The sequence below is a fragment of the Polypterus senegalus genome, chromosome 1 (genome assembly GCF_016835505.1).
Source record: "Polypterus senegalus isolate Bchr_013 chromosome 1, ASM1683550v1, whole genome shotgun sequence".
NCBI lineage: Eukaryota > Metazoa > Chordata > Cladistia > Polypteriformes > Polypteridae > Polypterus > Polypterus senegalus.
In genome coordinates this window covers 92,819,131-92,833,454 of record NC_053154.1, presented here as the reverse complement: position 1 = coordinate 92,833,454, position 14,324 = coordinate 92,819,131, and positions in this window count along the sequence as shown.

Here is a 14,324-nt window from a genome sequence, read left to right as displayed (position 1 = left end):
TGTCCTATGCCCTGACTGCTGACCCGGGGAGATATGCAGAACTTTCAGGTCCCCACATATGACCCAATGGTGTTCATTGTAGTTAATAACTTCTGACTGCTCATCACCATGTTAGTTCCAGCTACATTCTGCCCTTAATAACTTTTGCTTTAAACATACTGTAGATTTTAATATTAGAAAATAATAACTTTAATTATATAGCACCTTATCATACATTTACATGAAACTCAAGGTGCTTTATACAAATTAATCAACAAAAACAAATATATACCACATTTACTTGAATTTGTAACATTAATTAATACTATGACCAGTAACAGCGCACTGCACCATAACGTGCAGTGATTACATCTGACTTGAGCATTCCTAGTTTTCATCGTCTTTCTCTGTCTCTGTTTAGCATTCATTTGCTCAGAGGTTGATGCGCTTGCTGCTTCCTGAGTAGCTCTTCTTTTCTCCACCCTAGTGGCCCGCTTCCTCTCTTCTTTCGTCAGCATCTTTTCACGTTAAAACTGATTAAGTCAGTGTTTGTGTTGCAATTACTTAGTATGCTTTCTTTAAATTTTCACTTAAGCTGGCACTTAACTCTTCAATCTGCCTCGAGAATGATTTAAGATATGAAGAGGTAGGGGAAATGACGGCAAAGGTGATAGAGATGAGAACGGCACCCGTACGCATGTGCTGAACGGCCGCCCTGCTGGCCGCTGTTGAGAGTTGATTCTACAATAAAATAAAGTAAAAATAAAAAGAGGAATAACCTTGGAGATCAATCATCACCACAAAAGTGGATAGTAGACTTCATTTAGTATGTGTGTACCAAATTTCAGGCCAATAGGTCAAACAGTTTGCGAGCTCCATGTGATTTAAAATCCTGAACAGACAAACGTACAGCCATGGTAGCATATTATATAAGAAGATCATTTCTAATAAATGTTAAGTATACTAAATACAAAATTAACCAGGTATTGTTAAGCAAAATGTAACCACTAAAGTGCAAAACAAACCTTCTCTCTTATTAGAAAAAGGTTTTCTAATTAAAATATCTATACATTAAGGCTAATATTAGAACATCCAGATCTAATTAATATATTCATCCATTATCCAACCCGCTATATTCTAACTACAGGGTCACGGGGTAATTAATAAATCTTCTTATATAATGCGCTACTATGGCTGTTAGTTTGTCTGTCCAGGATTTTAAATCACCTGTAGCTCGCAAACTGTTTCAACTATTGACTTGAAATTTGGTATACACATATACTACGTGACGTCTACTATTCGTTTTCGGGGTAATGATTTTTATTAATCTTTTTATTTTTATTTTATTTTAATGTAGAATCAGCAGGGCGGCAGTGCAGCACATGTGTATGGGTGCCATTCTCATTCCCTACCACCTTCTCTATCATTCTTGAGGCAGATTGAATACTTAAGTGCCAGCTTATGTGAAAAATTAAAGAAAACGTACTAAGTAATTGCAAAACAAAAACTAACTTAATCAGTTTTATCGTGAAAAGATGCTGACGAAAAAAGAGAAGCAGTGGGCTGCTAGGGTGGAGAAAAGAAAAGCTGCTCAGGAAGCAGCAAGCGCATCAACTTCTGAGAAAACGAATGCTAAATGTACAGAGAAAGATGATGAAAACTAGGAATGCTCAAGTCAAGTGTATTCACTGCACGTTATAGTGCAGTACGCCGTTACTGGTATACAAATAAATACCTAGGCAAATACATATTTATATGGCAACCCTTTGAGTAGAAACAGTTTGATGTTATTAAAGTTAATGAAAAAATACAGAAGCTAATAAATCAGTCTATAGCGGTTTCCATTGATTTAGGATGTAGATGAAGTTCTTGATTCTTGAATGTAGTTGTTTGAGCAGCTGACATGCAGGAAAGGAAAACAAAAAACTCCTGCGATGGGCCATGGAAGAAAAATAAACCTCTGGAGGATCACAGTCAGAAGACAGAAACAAGCAAATCGAATAGTTTGGTCTGATGATAATGAGTTTCTGCATCATGAAAATCAGAATGATCTAGGCCAGCTGGTTGTCCACTCTCCATTGGGCACAATTGATACAGTTGGCACAGTCAATAATAAGGTTCCCAAGTCCTCCTCATTTCCTCCATTGCCACAGGTAACTCCAGAATAGAGCACTCTGAGCAGGTGTGGGTGGCACAGAGAGGCACCACACAGGATGGAGGACAAACAAACCATAAAAAAGCAATGGATTAATGCTGGGTACTTATTAACGCATCAAGCAGCTAAACTTGTCTATATTAGATTTAAACTTGATTAGACTAAACTAGATGACTACATTATGATATAACTACTGGAAAGCCAGATTAAAATAGGGTTTTTAGATGTTTTTTGAAATGTTCCATATACTTAGCCTGTGTATTTCTATTGGTAAAATATTCCAAATGTTAGGTGCATAAGAACAGAAAGCTGCCTCACCAGTTCTTTTATGCTTTAATCTTGCAATAATGTGCAAAACAGAATTTGTATATCTAAGACTGTGATTTGGTACCTAAAGAAATAGGCATTCTGAGATGGAGGTAGGGGCAAGAAAAAAATTATATTTAATTAATTAATACAAAACCAAAAAAAAAAAAAATTGACAGCTAAATAATGTGTTTTGTGAAAAATGGTACGTGATGGAAAAAATGGTTTAAATTTTTGAGTTCAGCGCCCAAAAATATACAAAAACCACTAGAAATAATCAAACTAATTTTTTCAATGTTTGTCTGTGTATTAATGCAGTATTATACTTGACTAAAACACGATTTACAGGTTAGGTGGATTGAAGACACAACATTGGCCCAGTAGAACATGTGTGTGTGTATGTGTGTGTTCAACCTGTGATGGACTGGCACCCTGTGCTTGCTGGAATAGACTCCAGATCCTGACACCCTGCTCAGGATTATGTGGATTTAGAAAATGGTATGGCTTGGTATGTCTCAATTTAAACTTTACTAATTGTTTTGGAGTTTTAGTGTATTTTTAACAAGGACATTTAACATTTTTGGTATATTATCCTAAAACATAGCACTATCTATTGTTATCATATGTTAAAATGATATCTTGTTGTCAGTGGCAGAAACACTTTGTTGATAAACCTGAAGTTGTGTGTTTTTTTTGTAATTGAGTTGAATAGCTCCAAAAGGCAATGAAGCAGAAATGGTAATAAGAAAGTTAGGACAGAACTGGAGAAGGATTGTGTCAGGATGCAACAAAACTGATTCTATCAGTTCAGTTTATTTTATTCTTTTATGCATATTGTTACTTTGGACTAGCATAATGCATGCCATTCTCAAAGCTGCTTTGTCCAAAGGAATGGCGTTTTGTCACTGAATTATTCTACAGTTATTCATTTACCTGACACTTTTATCCTAGCTGAATTAGAGCACAAATCACAAGTGGATTTCTGTCTCCTTTTTCACAATTAGGCCACTGGTGACTTCAGAATAACCCATTGTCTTCATTCTATAGTTCAAAGATTTGGCCACCAGGCCAATAATCCTGGACCAAGGAGCTCTAGTGAAATAAAGTGTAGAGGAGGTCTGCCTCAGTGCCTTATTAAATTTAATACTTGGAAAGATATACATTTCCCCCATTTTTTATATTCACATTGGCTTATTCAGAGTCATATATAGTCAAAGTACAAAACAGCCCTGGCAGCACATTTATGGAGTCACTAGTGGAAGTCCACATTAACACCAAGAGATCATGTTAATAATTCCAAAAAGAGGACATCCAAGCCAAGTGCCCGACCTGGTCACAAACAGTGAGAGGCAGGAACTTGCTATATCACCTGAAATTTTACCAGTCATTGTATATCTTCTGTCAGAACATCTGTCAGTTAACTTTAAAATTGCTCTTCAATTCCAGTACACAATTACAGAGTGCCAGAATGCATCCTGGCAGCATTTAATGCAAAGTAGGATACAAATTAGGAACTAACCTTGGATGGGATGCCAACTTCCATAATTTTTTTAATGTCCCTCATTTTCGTCTTAGTTTTTCTGTTCCATTGAGATGATAATAGGGGATATGAATGAGACCGATGTTGACCAGATGTATTTACTACATATATATATATTTTTTTTTGTATTTACTTTAAGTTACTTCATTTAATTCTTAAGCAATGGTCATCACTAACTAAATTAAACAACCTTACAAAATTACTTACATAAATAGACATTAAAAACTGTATTAAAATGAATTTTAAAAGGTATAATAATGATTTTCTGAAACAATTATAAATTGACTTTTTTCAGGCATATATTTGCGAAGTGAGAGCTTTTACTTTATCAAACTGACTATATCATTAATCAGTTAGCTTTTGTTTTGTACTGAGATTGACTGAGACAATGGGTAAATAATTTTTTTTTACTATCAGTACTCAGTGAACACCTAACTGTAATTTTCAGTGACAAGGGACTCTCATTTGATGATGACGGTGTGTGTGTCTCTCTCTCTCTCTCTCTCTCTCTCTTTCTGTCTCACTCTCTCTCACACACACACTCTTTCTCTGTTTTCATCACAGCATACCAGTCTCAGTCCATCAGTTTCCAACTCAAATACACAATAGGGTGTTCATCTTTGTCAACAACCTGGCTTAAAATGGCTCTTATGTCACAGTTGGATGCATCGGTCTGGAGAATAAATGGAGAGGAAGTTATGAGTTATCAACACAGTACAAGTTCATGCATTCTTTACGTCAGGAAATGCAGTTTCATCTTCGTAACTCCATTAAACTTTATGAGTTTGAATATAAAGTCTGTGGAGAGACATCCCTTCCACCACCTCATCACAGGACTTCCAGGATTTTAGCACAATAGCACAATGTTTGGGAAGTCAGTTTTTGAATAAACAAGGTCATTTATTAAACCTTGCATTCTTTCATGCTCATATGGCCCTTGATATTATGCTACAATTTACCTGAAACTCATAAAAGGTTGTAAAATTATACCTGTGCTCTCTGTGTATTTTATATATGCCTATGCACCAGAGGGCGCCACTACTCACATCATTCACTACTTGTAGCTGCAGCTATTACATGTGTTCACCAAACTGTTCCATATACTCAATGAGTCCCTGCAGAATCGCCTCGTACATCATTCCCAGAAAATCCTGCCAACTACATCACTGTACGAAATACACAAGAGAAACATCAAAAAAGGGACTGGGTACCAAAATAATAGTCCTACTGAGTAGTCTCCATGGAATAACTGATGGAACAATTATGAGAAAGTGCATTTTTAAGTAGGTGTTCTCTTTATTGCTAATTCTGAAACTGATAACAACATCCTGAGTAAGTGAATTTTTGAGGTAGAGGAACTGGAAGGGGTGGTATGGTAGGCTGGGTCATTGGTCTTCTTCCAGGTTGTCTTCTGGTCTGAAACAAAACGGAAAAGGTATAAGCCCCTGTATCACTCCTAAACCTTTTTGTGTTCCTATAAAATTCCTTGTAATTCTTTGAAGAATTAGTCAGTGTGTTTGCTCTATATATATATAACCCAGCCACAGGGGATGCAGAAACTAGTGTGTTTCTTCATGCCGGTCCCAAGCCCAGATAAATGGGGAGGTTTAGGTCAGGAAGGGCATCTGGTGTAAAATTTTGCCAAATCAATATGTGGACAACATTATAAATTTCCATACCGGATCAGTTGAGCCCCAAGTTAACAATGGCCACCACCAGTACTATTAGTCAACAGGGTGCTGCCGAAAAGTGGGGTGGGGAGACATGTTTGAAAGCAGAAGGACAGGAGGAAGGTAAAGAGAGTGGAACTGAGGGTATGAACTTTGAATCTTGGTAGTATAACTAGTAAGGGGAGAGAGTTAGCAGATATGATGGAGAGAAGGAAGACTGATATATTGTGCGTACAAGACACTAAATGTAAAGGGAGTAAGGTCAGGTGGATGAGAGTAGAAATGTGGTAGGGGTTATTCTGAAGGAACAGTATGTCAAGAGTGTTTTGGAGGTGAAAACTGTGTCAGACAGAGTAATTATTATGAAGCTGGAAATTGGAGGTGTAATGATGAATGTTGTTAGTGCATATGACCCACAAGTAGGGTATGTGATGGATGAGAAAGAAGATATTTGGAGTGAGTTGGATGAAGTGATGAACAGTGTACCCAAGGGACAGAAAGTGGTGATTGGAGCAGATTTTAATGTGCATGTTGGTGAAGGGAACAGAGGAGACAAGGAGGTGATAGGTAGGTATGGTGTCAAGGAGAAGAATGAAGGAGGATTTTGGTAGGTATGGTTTCAAGGAGAGGAATGATAGTGGATTTTGCCAAAACGATGGGCATGGCTGTGGTGAATACGTATTTTAAGAAGAGGGAGAAACATAGGGTTACGTACAAGTGTGGAGGAAGATGTACACAGGTAGATTACATCCTATGCAGAAGAGTCAATCTGAGGGAGATTGAAGATTGCAAAGTGGTGGCAGGGGAAAGTGTAGTTAAGCAGCGTAGGATGGTGGTCTGTAGGATGATGCAGGAGATCAAGAAGAGGAAGAGAGTGAGGGCAGAACCAAGGATCAAATGGTGGAAGTTGAAAGAGGAAGACTGAAAGGTTGAGTTTAGCGAGACGGTAAGACAGGCACTGGGTGGTAGTGTAGAGTTACCAGACAGTTGGGAAATTACAGCAGAAGTAGTAAGGATGACAGCAAGAAGGGTGCTTGGCGTGACATCTGGACAGAGGAAGGAGGAAAAGAAAACCTGGTGGTGGAATGTGTAAGTACAGGAGAGTATACAGGGGAAGAGAATGGCAATGAAGAAGTGGGATACTCAGAGAGATGCAGAAAGTAGACAAGAGTACAAGAAGATAAAGTGCAAGGTGAAGAGAGAGGTGGCGACAGTTTTGCTGTCAAGTAATGCAAAGAGTATGCAACACTTGTTTTGCCCTAATTCTGGGCTCATCAGGCATACACACTCACTGCACCCTCTCTCGGGAATCGAACCTCGGACATCAGCACTAGAGGCGAAGCCTCTTGCGTTGCGCCACAGCGTGTGGTTTGTTTATTTTACACTATGTAGATCGGGGTAATTACATTCAAGGCATTCATAGTCTGAATCACAATCTGACTGTATGGGTGGTTACCTATACCAGGTAACGCTTGTGGTTGGTCAGCAAGTCAGCTAACATCCGCCACAGTGGTCTCTTTCAGTTGCGAGAAGCAGATCATAGAATGGTTGAAATAGTTTTACTGTCAAATAATGCAAAGAGTACGCGACACGTGTTTTGCCCTAATTCTGGGCTCATCAGGCGTACACATTCACTGCAACCCCTCTCAGGGATCGAACCTCGAACGTCAGCGCTAGAGGCGAAGCTGGGAAAAGATGATGCAAAAGATCTTGGGATGGTGGTGATATCATCTGTAAGGGGTCGGAGGTGACTTAAGAACCCAGAATGTCTGGATAGGACTTTGGAGATGAACTCAGGTGCCATGTTCTTTTGTTGCTCATCTTTCCTGTTGTAATAAAGAGAGCTCGGTTAGCACACTGTCACAGTCCCCTGTCTTGCGGTTTCGTAAGGCTCGTCCGGTCCTTTAGCTGCCCCCTAGTCACTCGTGTCTAACAATATATATATATATATATATATATATATATATATATATATATATATATATATATATATATATATATATATATATATATATATATACTCATATATACTGGACAATTTATTAGGTACACCTGCTCATTAATGCAAATAGCCCGCTACACCAAAATGCCAATCATGTGGCTATATCTCAGTATAAGCAGCATTCAGGCATAAGTCAAGGGGTTTAGCTGCTATTTAATCAAAAATTAAATTGTGTAAGATATGATCTAAATACTGTAATATCAAATGTAGTCTGATTGTTTGTGACTGACACAGAGGTCCTACTGTAGCATCTCTTCCTTAGATTATAATGCAGTACAGTCCCTAGAGTTTACAAAGAATATTGTGATAAACAAAAACATTCAATGAACAGCAGTTCTATGGTTAAAAACAACTTGTTAATGAGATAAGATGAGAATGATTCATTTGTTCAAGCTAATACAAAGCACAAATAACAGCTCTTTACAACACAGTGGTTCTTTGGCTTTGTGTAGCTAAAGTGTCAAGCAGTGGGGCCCACAAGTGGTGGTCACACAAGATGCAGAAGGAAAACAAAATGACTGTAAATTTCACAATTGTTATTGCTTTTTTCTGTTGTTTTAGTTGATGTACCATAATGTTTTCCTATTATTCTATTTTGTTTATTGTTACTTCATCACAGAAGGTTAAAATTCCAATCCAATAATGAGTGCTGCATTTCTTTTGATAGATAGATAGATAGATAGATAGATAGATAGATAGATAGATAGATAGATAGATAGATAGATAGATAGATAGATTTATGTCCTCCTTTAATCAGGTGAAATATAGAAGGTAGGTGGTTCCCATAGAACTATAGTAACTATATAAATGATTATAAGTTGCTGAATTAAGCACACAGGTAAATTAACTCCTTATGAAATTTCAACCCACTTGCTGTATCCACACTTTAAGCTTTGTCTTCTTATTTTATCAGTTTGATGTTTAGGTCTCCTGTACTTAAAATTATTGATGAAGTCTGTTATTCTATTTTAGATTAACAGAGTGTCTCTGAGCCATTCCTCCTGATAGTAAATATATAACTTAATCTAATATGCTTTTTATTGTTATTATCTCTATTTATCTCTTTTTGTTTAAATGACAAGTACAAGTAACCCAAACCAGTGTCCAATACACCAATCAAGGAGTCTAATAAGCCACAAACAACAGCTGGTCTTAATCGCCAAGTAGTCTAAAGTACAAAATCAAATCAAGTTGTAGTTTATAATAAGGCTGATGCCTCCCAGTACTTATGTAGAAACTTCCAACCACAAAAGGCTTTTAAGTCCTCTAGAACAGTAATTAGAGTAACAGACAGCTTGGCAAACACAGAAGTGGCTTAAATCTTGGAGTATTTCTAGATTTCATACAAAACTTACTAATTAGGCATCTTCTGCTTGACTCCACCTTAGGCGTGCCGTCAGAACATCTGGCTGACATGGGTGGTATTAATGCCAGCATTTCCACTTTGCTGTCCTTTAGAGTCAAAACTTACAGAAACCAAGTTCAGCTCTGTGGTTCTGTGTGCATGCCTTGAAGCCCCGGGTCTCTAAAGCTAACGTAAGACCAATTAAGTTAAACACATGGTGAAAGTTATTCTTTTAGATTTAATATGTACCTATATTTCTAAAAAGGGGTCTTTTTGATACACCCATGAAAGACATCCCTTCTTGCTCCAAGTGCTGTCATGCTGCTGCTTACATTCATTTATACATTGGAAACATTTGTCTCTTTCATAAAATAAAATAAAATAAAATACAATTAAATAAAATAAAATAAAGTGAACTATGGATGGGAGGCCCATCCATTATGAATGTGGGGGCTGGACGGTCTCGTGGCCTTGGAAACCCTGCAGATTTTGTTTTTATCTCCACCCCTCTGGAATTGTTTTGTTTGTTTGTTTTTTCTGTCCTCCTGGCCATCAGACCTTAATTTATTATTTGTTACTTAGTATTCCCTAATCTTATTTTTCTTTTTTCTGTCATCATTTTGTAAAGCACTTTGAGCTACTGTACATCATTTATATGAAAATGTGCTATTGAAATAATTGGTGTTGTTGTTGTATGTGTATACAAATTGCATAAGTACAGAAAACAGTGCAAAAAAAGTGGAAGCAGCAGCATTCTTTTTGGTTGACTACCATTACTCAGTCACACCCTCTTCCTCCCAGATGTGTGTGTCATGTAATGGACATCCTCCCATTCCATACTGGTGCCTTTTGTCTGTTGCTTTCACCATATTCAGGTAGACTGAATAGATCGGAGCAGGGCTGAGTTAATTCAGTATTAGATCAGTCTTGAAATGTAGGTTTCTAATATGTAATGTTTTTTAAAATATTTTTCATCATTTAGGTAATTCCAAATACTGTGTGCACTTTTTTCATGCACTAGTAGGCAGTGTGGCGCAGTGGTTAAGGCTTGGGACTCTAACCCCAGGGTTCAAATCCTGCCACTGACACTGTGTGACCCTGAGCAAGTCACTTCACCCGCCTGTGCTCCAACTGGAAAAAGAAATGTAACCAATTTTATATCTAAAGTTATAAGTTGTTTTGGATAAAGGCGTCGGCCAAGTAAATAAATGTAAACTGTCTGTGTGGAGTTTGCAGGTTTTCCCTTTGTCTATATGCATATTTCCAGGTATACTCGGTTTTCTTCCTATATTCCAAACACCTGGGTGTATGATTAATTCATGACTCTGAATTGGTCCACCATAAGTGTGTGTGCATGTGAGTGTGAGCATACCCTGCATTTAACTGGCATTTTGTCCAGGTTTGTTCCTGCTTTGCCTGTCTCAGTGGTGCTGGTATAGACTTCTGGATTAGTGGATTAAGAAATAGATTGTTACAACATTTGCTTTAGATGAGATATTACTCCTTAACCTAGCAACAAATCCTTAAGAACCAAAGTTTGCACTGGGAAACCAACACAAAGTTATAAAGAACAGACATGAAAAACTTTATTATTTATGTTAATAGCTGAAAATCTGGCTCTGATCTTTATTTATCTTAAAAATTCCAAATAATTGCAAATTACTGCCATTATACCATACATGGATGACAGCATGAGTCAGAAACTGTGCTAGAACTGTATTGCTATTATGATTGTAGAGCAGTTAGTGCTAATGGAAAGGTTATTTTATTTCACTTTCAGCTGAGAATCACTTACACACAAGAAGAAGGGTAGATAGCAGGTTTGTTGTGGTGAGATGTTTACTATTACGCCATACTGGGCAGGCATATTTGCCAAAAGAGATTCACATGATTAGAATATATTTTAATTGTTTACCAATGTATTTGTGTATTGTTGGAGCACAAGAAAGTTAAATGACTTGTTCAAGGTCACACAATGATTCACAGGCTGCTAACTTTACAACCTTATAATCTTGTGTTCAATGCTCTATTCTTTACTTTCACTTATTACACATTGCTGGATTAATAAAGTGTGCATATAACAGCAAAGGGAAACATTTTACTTTGTGGTTCAGAGTGCAATGAAATGAGAGCAGGTAGCAAGCTGGGGAACAAGAAAGAGTAACAATTAAGAAAGGCATTGCCATTGAGGTGTAGCTTAGATATTTAAAGCATATCGTGGAGGGTTGCTAAGATGGAATATGGCAATAAAGCAAAACAGCGCAGACAAAGAGCTCAGCAGTTTTCAGACAGAGACAAGAGCACCCACACTGGCAATGGAAGTGTGACTATACATATGAGTTGTGGGAAATAAGAATAGTACCAGAGTGCTGAAGGTGCTGCAAGTGTACTGTGTGTCCTGAAAAACAGTTTGGCTGCGGGTATATGAAAGTAAGAGTGGCAGATAGAGAACTGGGAGTGTAAGCTCAGTGGTTAGATGAGATTCACAGGAAATCTCTCTTCACTAGAAGAAATAATCTAATCTCTGGCTGTCTCATGGAGAATGCGATGCTTTCATCTTTGGGATCTTTTTTTTCCGGGACATTGATAGTCATGACTGCGGTGGGTTGGCACCCTGCCCAGGATTAGTTCCTGCCTTGTGCCCTGTGTTGGCTGGGATTGGCTCCTGCAGACCCCCATGACCCTGTGTTCGGATTCAGCGGGTTGGATAATGGATGGATGGAAGGATGGGTGATAGTCATGAAACCGAGGTGGACTGTGCAATGTGAAGCCAAAACAACAAGAATGGTGTGCAAATGTGTATAGCGCAATTTATATCTCTCAATTATAATAAAAAAATCTTAGCCTGGGACGAGATGTGATTTTTTCAGAGAGGTGCTTTCATGTCCCGCAAGACAAGACTTTGTGCCAAGAGATTTAACCACGTCTGGGTCCGGAAATAAAAGACAAAGAGTAGATGACAAAGTAGTACATTGTAAAGAATTCAAAAACGTTGAAGCAATACACATGCAAAGCAGGTTAGAGATAATGAAAATACTAAAATACAAAAGTCTCAAAAAAATGATAGTAAAGATTGCATTAGCGCAAACAAATGGAAATTATTACTCTGTGAAATAATAGAACAGCAAAAAGAAATTGAATATATTGTTTGGGTTTAAACTTTAAGTCTGAGACTTGTAGATTTTCTAATTTGTGTTGCCATCAGGGAAAAGTAGTGTTTCTCTCCAATGAAGAGGTGTATCCGGGAGAATTAAAAGATTTGTTGTTTGGTGAAAGTGAAATAAACATTTACGAGTGGCAGAGACGTGAAGTGGCTGGCACGTAGCGCAGGCCAGGGGGGTTGTCAAGCAAAGCGAGCAGGGGGCAAAGCCCCCTAGTTGTCCAATAATTAAAGTTCAGTGCAAATCTTCTTCTATAAGTAAATAATTCAATAATTAGTAGTGCTCCTTTGTGAGAGTTAAAATCAGTTAATAAATAAATAAATTCTTCCACAAATAAACAGGTTAAAATCAAGACTAATAACATAGCGATAAAACTGGGTTCTTTCTTTCTCTTCTCCTGCAGGCCTCAGTGTGTCTTTCTCTTCTGTCTCCCCCACTCGCCCTATGGGTATGAGCAAGTCTGAGACACTGGCAAGCACAGTACACTCTCAATTGGCTTTTGTCCCAGACACTTTATCCCGTCTCTGCTGGGACACCCAAAGCCCAGCTCCATCATTCCACTACCATCTCTTGACATACATAGGACAATCTACGAAATCAACAGTTACTCCTATTCTTCCAAATGCTCAACAGGAGCAACCTACCTCAGCAATGCCGCTCCTCTTGCTCAGCGGCACTTCTCTAGATTGCCCTTAACTCCTGTCAAATTCAGTAGCTCACACTCCCAATCTTTTCTTTAATTCTCTCCAGCTTGTCTTGCTTTGTTTACCTCCCATTCTTTTCTAATTATTTCTCTATCCTCTATTCTTCTGATCTACCCAGATTTTTTATATACTTTGTGGATGCAGGAGTTTTACTTAACAACCTGTGGAGTATCAATGAGTAAACCAGCTGAAAGAATTGCATTTGCATGTGAATACTCAATCATCTAATTTCCACATGGCACACCCCGCAGTTGCATGCATTCTTCTTTAATAGCTCAACCTGCCTCTGAGGTTCACACTACATTGCCTATCAACAGAACAGCAATATAAAACTCAAAATAGCAAACACAAAGCCACAAAACAGCAGTAACCATTGCAAAATGTAATTAACACATCAGGACAAACAAAAAAAGAGTCATATTAAATATTAATACATTTCTGACAATAATGATGAACGCCAATAACAAATGGCAATGAAAAAAAATTAGCATAAAGATAGAAACAAACACAAAATATTAATCAACAACTTATTCCTGACAGGGATGTTTTCCTCTAAAGGCTGCATGCGGTTGAAGGTGCAGGGACATCAGGGCCATTAGTGAGTTAGCTTGTTGTTCCTGTAACCAAATTGGGCCACCATTGGGATGACAGTGCAGAAAGGAACATTTTTAGGAGTGTTTCATTTAAGGGATAGGGAGGTGGGATCATTGCCAGTTAAGTAGAATTTGTTTTTAACAGATTTTTGTCTGTATATCTTGAGTGAATGAGTTCATAAAGTAAATCAAGACCACCTAGTGCACACAGATGTTTACTTCTTTCCTGCAGGGTTACTGGCTGTGGGTGGACACCTCCAATAGTGATCAGCTCAGAAATAAAGTAGCGTGCTTCTGGTAAATGACAATAACTAAGGTGCATCAACCTTCAATGTCTGCAGGACACCCATCTGGGCTGCTCAAGCCGAAGCTAATGCGTCCCTGTGTGGAGTGTTGTTAGCCTGTGCATACGCCATTCATAGTCAGTGCTTAAGTGTTTGTATCCTTGGGTCCTTTGTGTATGTTAAGTCCCACTCACCCCACAATAATACATAGGTTAACAGGAAAAATTTTCTAAACACACAAAGATTTGCTATTCATGACATGTGTGATAATATAATACATCACGTGACCTAACAACGTGGCCATGAAAAGACAGTCAGAAAGCAGCAGTGACGAATACAGAAAACAAACACAAAATGGCATTACCAGAAAAATAATGAAATGAATAATCATGCAGAAATAAATAAATAAAATAACTAAGGATGGTCAAAAACTTTCCAGAAAAGATCTTGATAAAAAACTATAATAACACCAGTAAAAGGGCATTAAAAACAGTAGTGTAATTAATGCATTGCTGGAAACTCTGCTGTCACCTGAACCACCAGGGCATATTTGAAATTCACCTGAAGTTGTTGTTTTGACTGTAT